Here is a 6,834-nt window from a genome sequence, read left to right on the forward strand (position 1 = left end):
TCGTAGCCACTGTCGATGATTTGACTGACATGCTCGACTTCGACTCCGAAGACATCGATGGTATGGACGACGATGTAGGAGACGAACAGGAACCACCTCCTACAGGGCACTGGACAACCACCTCATCATATGATATATATATATGGTGGACACACCCAAAGAGGGCAATGTCGACAGAACAGCGAGGGATGACCCCTCCAAGAAGCAACTCAAGCGCAGGCGTCAACGGCGCCGCTCTAAGTCTCGCCAAAGCAAAAACGGTGATACCGGCACAGGAGATAATAACACCCCAGACAGTGCCGAAGACAACTCCCTCCAGCAAGATTCAGCGCAGGAGGATGTAGAAGCCAGCCCTCCTGAGAGAGCGGCAGATAGAGAGGTAGAGGATGACAATTACATGCCTCCCTCCGAAGATGAGGCAAGCCTCGACGATGACGAATTTGTCGTGCCTGAGGATCCCGTCGAGCAAGAGCGCTTCAAGCGCCGGCTTATGGCCATGACGAATAGCCTTAAGAAAAAGCAGCAGCAGCTTAGAGCTAATCAAGACCTGCTAGCTGACAGATGGACTGAAGTCCTTGCGGCCGAGGAATATGAACTCAAACGCCCCTCCAAGAGCTACCCAAAGCGAGGTTGCTACCCCGATTAGAGGAGGAAGCATTAAAACCTACATCTCCAGCGTATGACGCGGCTGATCGGCCACCTCGTGGCCGCGACAGAGAGGCTTCTTGGCCCACAGCTCAAGCCACACCCTGGCGTCACTCAAAAAATACCAAGGCACGGGGAAATGCGCTAGACCTGCGAGACATATTGGAGGACAAAGAAAAGCAAGCAAGATCGATCTACGGATCACGAGGGCGCCCCACTACACGAGACGATAACCGTCACGCCGGATACAGTAAAAGTAAATCCGGCCAGGCCGAACACAGCAGACAAAACTCATTCGAGCTGCGTCGTGATATAGCCCAGTACAGAGGCGCCGCACACCCACTATGCTTCACAGATGAAGTAATGGATCATCAAATCCGAGAGGGTTTCAAACCCGTGAATATCGAATCATGCGATGGTACAATAGATCCCGCGGTATGGATTGAGGACTATCTCCTTCATATCCACAAGGCCCGTGGCGACGATCTACACGCCATCAAATACCTCCCATTCAAGCTTAAAGGACTAGCTCGGCACTGGCTCAACAGCTTGCCGGCAGAATCCATTGGCTGTTGGGAAGATCTGGAAGCCGCATTCCTCGACAACTTCCTGGGCACTTATGTGCGACCACCAGATGCCGATGACTTGAGCCACATAATTCAACAGCCAGAGGAGTCGGCCAGGCAATTCTGGACACGGTTCCTAACCAAGAAAAATCAAATCGTCGACTGTCCGGATGCAGAGGCCCTAGCAACTTTCAAGCATAACATCTGCGACGAGTGGCTTGCCCGCCACCTTGGCCAGGAAAAGACAAAATCTATGGCAGCCCTCACGACACTCATGACCCGCTTTTGCGCGGGAGAGGATTGCTGGCTGGCTCGCAGCAATAACATATCAAAGAACCCTGGTACTTCGGATACCAAGGACAGCAATGGCAGGTCACGTCGCAACAAACATAAGCGCCGCATTAACAGCAACAATACAGAGGATACGACTGTCAATGCCGGATTCAGAGGCTCTAAGCCCGGTCAGCGGAAAAAGCAATTCAAAAGAAGCACTACGGGCCCGTCCAGTTTGGACCGTATACTCGATCGCTCGTGCCAAATACATGGCACCCCCGACAAGCCAGCCAACCACATCAACAGGGATTGTTGGGTGTTCAAGCAGGCCGGCAAGTTAAACGCCGAAAACAAAGACAAGGGGCTACATAGCGACAACGAGGAAGAGCCCCGACCGCCGAACAACGGAGGACAGAAGGGGTTCCCCCCACAAGTGCGGACGGTGAACATGATATACGCAACCCACATCCCCAAGAGGGAGCGGAAGCGTGCGTTAAGGGACGTATATGCGTTGGAGCTAGTCGCCCCAAAGTTCAACCCATGGTCCTCCTGTCCGATCACTTTCGGTCGCAGGGTCCATCCCACTAGTATCTGCCACGGTGGATTCGCCGCATTGCTCCTAGACCCAATCATTGACGGATTTCACCTCACTCGATTCCTTATGGACGGCGGCAGTAGCCTGAACCTGCTTTATCAGGACACAGTGCGCAAAATGGGCATAGAACCCTCAAGGATTAAACCCACAAAAACGACCTTTAAAGGCGTCATACCAGGTGTAGAGGCCCATTGCACAGGCTCAGTAACACTATAAGTGGTCTTCGGATCCCCGGATAATTTCCGAAGCGAGGAGTTAATCTTTGATATAGTCCCGTTCCACAGTGGCTATCATGCACTGCTCGGGCGAACCGCATTTGCAAAATTCAACGCGGTGCCGCACTATGCATACCTCAAGCTCAAGATGCCAGGACCTCGGGGGGTCATCTCAGTCAATGGAAACACATAGCGCTCTCTCCAAACGGAGGAGCACACTGCAGCCCTCGCAGCAGAAGTACAAAGCAACCTCTCAAGGCAATTCTCTAGTCCGGCGATCAAACGCCCGAACGCCTTCAAGCACGCCCGGAGTAATCTGCAACAAGACCGCCTGACATGTTCCGAGCTCGCATAGCAATGCGGCCCCTACCCCAGCCCCAGCCAAACGGCGAAATACGTGCCACATGTACATAATTACACATTAAAAATACCATGAGCACAGGGGGAGGGGCACGACTACGGCACGCCCCAAAACGCGGCTCAACCGCACTAGGGGCTTCCTACTTTGTTATTTTTTCTCACTTTCAGGACTTTACTCTCTGGAAGCCCTGTCCGGCAGTATAATTGCCGAACACACGATACAAGAACCAGGGGGCGGAAAGCTACGTGGCATCATGGAACTCGCAGGTGGTCTCTATAACGAGAAAAATACCTGCTTTAAATACCATTCCACAGCTTGCCCCTGGAGGGGACATGTCAAATAGTCCGATTTTTTGCTTATCGCACTACTTGTATCGTTCTGCTTTAATGCACCTTTTCGAATAAACAATGCATAGCTTCAGACTATTACTGCATTCTCTATTCCTTCCTTTATATATATATATGTTCATCCATGACATCCAGCAACCGTACACTCTGGTTCGGCCAATACGCCAGGGGCTTAAGCAACCCATAATACGGCGTGAGAAGTCCGAACACTTTCACAAGTGCGGCACCCCGAACTTATAGCATTATATGCATCAGCTCCGAATCATGTCTTGGGTCAATAGTTGGGTTTGCCCGGCTCCCATGTTTTGGTACCTTACGTTCCGCTATATCGGCTAAGGTAGCACTGGGAGAACTACTGCGATTGTGCCCCGGTTCAGCTGGGCTAAGCACCTCAGTAGAGAAAGCTAAAACTGACTGTCATGATAAGGCGAGAGCTGGTCGCTGTTCGAGAGGTTTTGAGTCCCTAAAGACTTATGCCGCTTAGGGAGAGGAGTCGGCTTTGTCCGGCTTAAGCGTGTATAGCTCCCCGAACTCGGTCTTCTGAATACTAGGGGCTTCGCCAAAATTTAAAATTATAGAATTCTCTGGCTAAGTGAGAGTGATAAAGCATTATAGTACGATTGCCTTGTTCGTTGTGCTGAGCACCTCCCTCGAAGGACCCAACAATGGGAAAAAGAGTGCTCAGGTTTATCCCGAACACCCCAGCACTCGTGGCACGGGGGCAGAAGCCGATGACTCGCCATCTCTCAGATTTAATAAACGGCCACACAGAAGGTAATATTTTAAATTCAAACAAGCGTTGCATAGCGCATATGAACAAGTTTTTAGCGTACATGATCACACGAGCGAGTTTACTCAAATATTACATCTTTGGAACATTCATCCGCCACAAGGCGGGCACCCTTCAGGATGCCCTCATAGTACATTTCACGGTGGCGATGCTCCTTGCCCTACGGTGGCCCATCCTTCACCAGCTTCTCAGCGTCCATCTTGCCCCAGTGCACTTTAACACGGGCAAGCGCCCTGTGGGCGCCCTCGATGCAAACGGAGCGCTTGATGACCTCAAGCCAAGGACATGCATCCACAAGCCGCTTCACCAGCCCGAAGTAGCTCCCTGGCATGGCCTCTCCAGGCCACAGCCGGACTATAAGACCCTTCATGGCCTATTCGGCTGCCTTATGGAGCTCGACCAATTGCTTCAGCTGGTCGCTTAAAGGCACCGGGTGTTCGGCCTCAGTATACTGAGACCAGAACACCTTCTCCGTCGAGCTCCCCTCCTCGGCTCGGTAGTGCTTTGCAGCATCCAACACACTGCGGGGCAAATCTACGAATGCTCATGGAGAGCTCCGGACTCGGGTAAGTAACAAGTAATTTAGTTTCACATGCTTGCTTTGCATAATGAATGCCTTACCTGCCGCTATCTTCTTCATCGCCTCAATTTCCTGGAGGGCCTTTTGGGCTTAGGCCTTGGCATGCTTGGCGCTCTGAAGGGCCGAGGCAAGCTTGGACTCTCGCGTCTTCGAGTCAAGCTCCAAACTCTCATGCTTTTTCACGAGAGCCTGGAGCTCTTGCTGCACCTCAGCAACCCGCGCCTCTGGTTTCCCCCTCTCAGTGCGCTCCGTGGCCACTTTGTTTTCGGCCTTGGACAATGCTTACTTCAGGGTCGCCACCTCGGTTGTGGCCCCTGGCACATTAATAACGATCCTATCATTTTGCAATTGTATCTTTTTTATATATAGACATATAGACAAGGTATTACTTACCTTGGTTCTCCTCGAGCTGCTTCTTGGCAAGGCCGAGCTCTTTCTCGGACCGCTCGAGGTTATGCTTCAGCACATCGACCTCTGCAGTCAGTGCGACAGAGGTCAGCAGCGAAGCCTGCATACGCATATCGACATACTGGTATTAGACTCCTGCAAATGTTATTTTGATCCTCTATTTGGCTTTTCTTTACGAACGCCAAACAGAGCATCAGGGGCTACTGTCTATGCGGTAATATTTTCATATATTTTAAATACGTACCTCAAAGCCTGTTAGAAGGCTGGCACAGGCTTCAGTCAGTCCGCTCTTGGCGGACTGAACCTTCTGGATTACCGCACTCATAATAGTGCGATGCTCCTCGTCGATGGAGGTGCCGTTAAGCACCTCCAGCAAATTATCCGGTGCCTCCGGTTGGACGGAGGTCACCGGCACGGTAGGCTTGCCCCTATTAGTGGGGGGCCGCCTGCCGAAGTTCGGAACCACTGGAGGTCCGGTGCGGTATTCAGCCCAGGGCCGAACTTGGAGCCCTTGGGAGCCTTGCTCCCTTTGCGCCTATAGTCCGGAAGGTCGCCTTGTGGCGCCTCCAGGACTACCTCCCCTCAGCTTGGTGCCCTTTGAGACAACACCTCGGCGTTGCCCGTAGGGCGAGGGGTGGAGGCGGTCAGAAGTGATCCTCCGCTGCTCATGGCCGATGGGTCCAAAGAACCGCTCGACGAGGATACGTCAATACGGGCCCAGGACGGACTGCATAACCGTGTCTGACGTTAGAAGAAGTTGTGCAATTAAAACGGTGCCACGAGTTACTCTGGTGTCCGAATACTTACGATCTCGCTAGGGGCTTGGCCCTGGGTGGCCACTCATCTTCGCTGTCGGCGGCGGTGGTGGAGTAGTCCGGAGGGAGAGTCCTTCCCTTCTTGGACCCTCCAGCCTTCCCAGTTGGGGCGGCCTTCCTCTTCTTATCTTCCTCGGCTGGAGGGGAAGAACCTTTATCTGCCTCCTCCTTGTTTCCACGGGAGGAGTGCGTCTCGGAGTTATCAGACGATGAGTCCGATAACACCTAGCACCGGGAACTCTTTCGGGTTCCCGTGGCCTTCTTCTTGATCCTCTTCTTCGGCACCTCGTAAGGCGCCGGAGTCAGCATCTCCGTCAGGAGAGCGTCGGCGGGGTCTTCAGGCAGGGGGGGGGGCTGGATAATTAATCTACCCCGATGTCTCCACCCATTCCTGTCAAAGGCATGGAAGCTCAGATCCTGCACATAGTTAAACTATGAAAAATGAATACCCTATAAGCGATACAATAGCTTATCGCGCTGGCTTGGCGCTTCGCGCTGAATCCGCGATCCTCGGTAAGGGGAGGGGGAACCTCGACGCCCTTAAATAGCACCTTCCAAGTATCCTCGTGTGTTGTGTCGAAGAGCTCGCTCAGAGTTTGGTGCTGGGCCGGGTCGAACTCCCACAAGTTGAATGCCTGTTGTTGACACGGGAGGATCCGGCGGATGAGCATGACCTGGACTACATTGAAAAGCTTGAGCTTCTTGTTCACCATGTTTTGGATACATGTTTGGAGTCCGGTCAGCTCTCCCGGACTACCCCAGGACAGGCCCTTCTCTTTCCAGGAGGTGAGCCGCGTGGGGATTCCGGATCGGAACTCGGGGGCCACTGCCCATTTGGGGTCACGCGGCTCGGTGATGTAGAACCACCCCGATTGCCACCCCTTTATGGTCTCCACGTAGGAGCCCTCAAGCCATGTGATGTTGGGCATCTTTCCCACCATGGAGCCTCCGCACTCCGCCTGCTGGCCGCCCACCACCTTCGGTTTAACATTGAAGGTCTTCAGCCATAGGCCGAAGTGGGGCTTGATGTGGAGGAAGGCTTCACACACGACGATAAACGCCGAGATGTTGAGGATGAATTTCGGGGCCAGATCATGGAAATCCAGGCCGTAGTAGAACATGAGTCCCCGGACGATTGAGTGGAGAGGGAATCCCAGTCCACGGAGGAAATGGGTAAGGAACACTACCCTCTCGTGGGGCCTGGGGGTGGGGATGAGCTTCCCCGCATCTGGGAGCCGG

The sequence above is a fragment of the Triticum aestivum genome, chromosome 5A (assembly GCF_018294505.1).
Source record: "Triticum aestivum cultivar Chinese Spring chromosome 5A, IWGSC CS RefSeq v2.1, whole genome shotgun sequence".
Taxonomy (NCBI): domain Eukaryota; kingdom Viridiplantae; phylum Streptophyta; class Magnoliopsida; order Poales; family Poaceae; genus Triticum; species Triticum aestivum.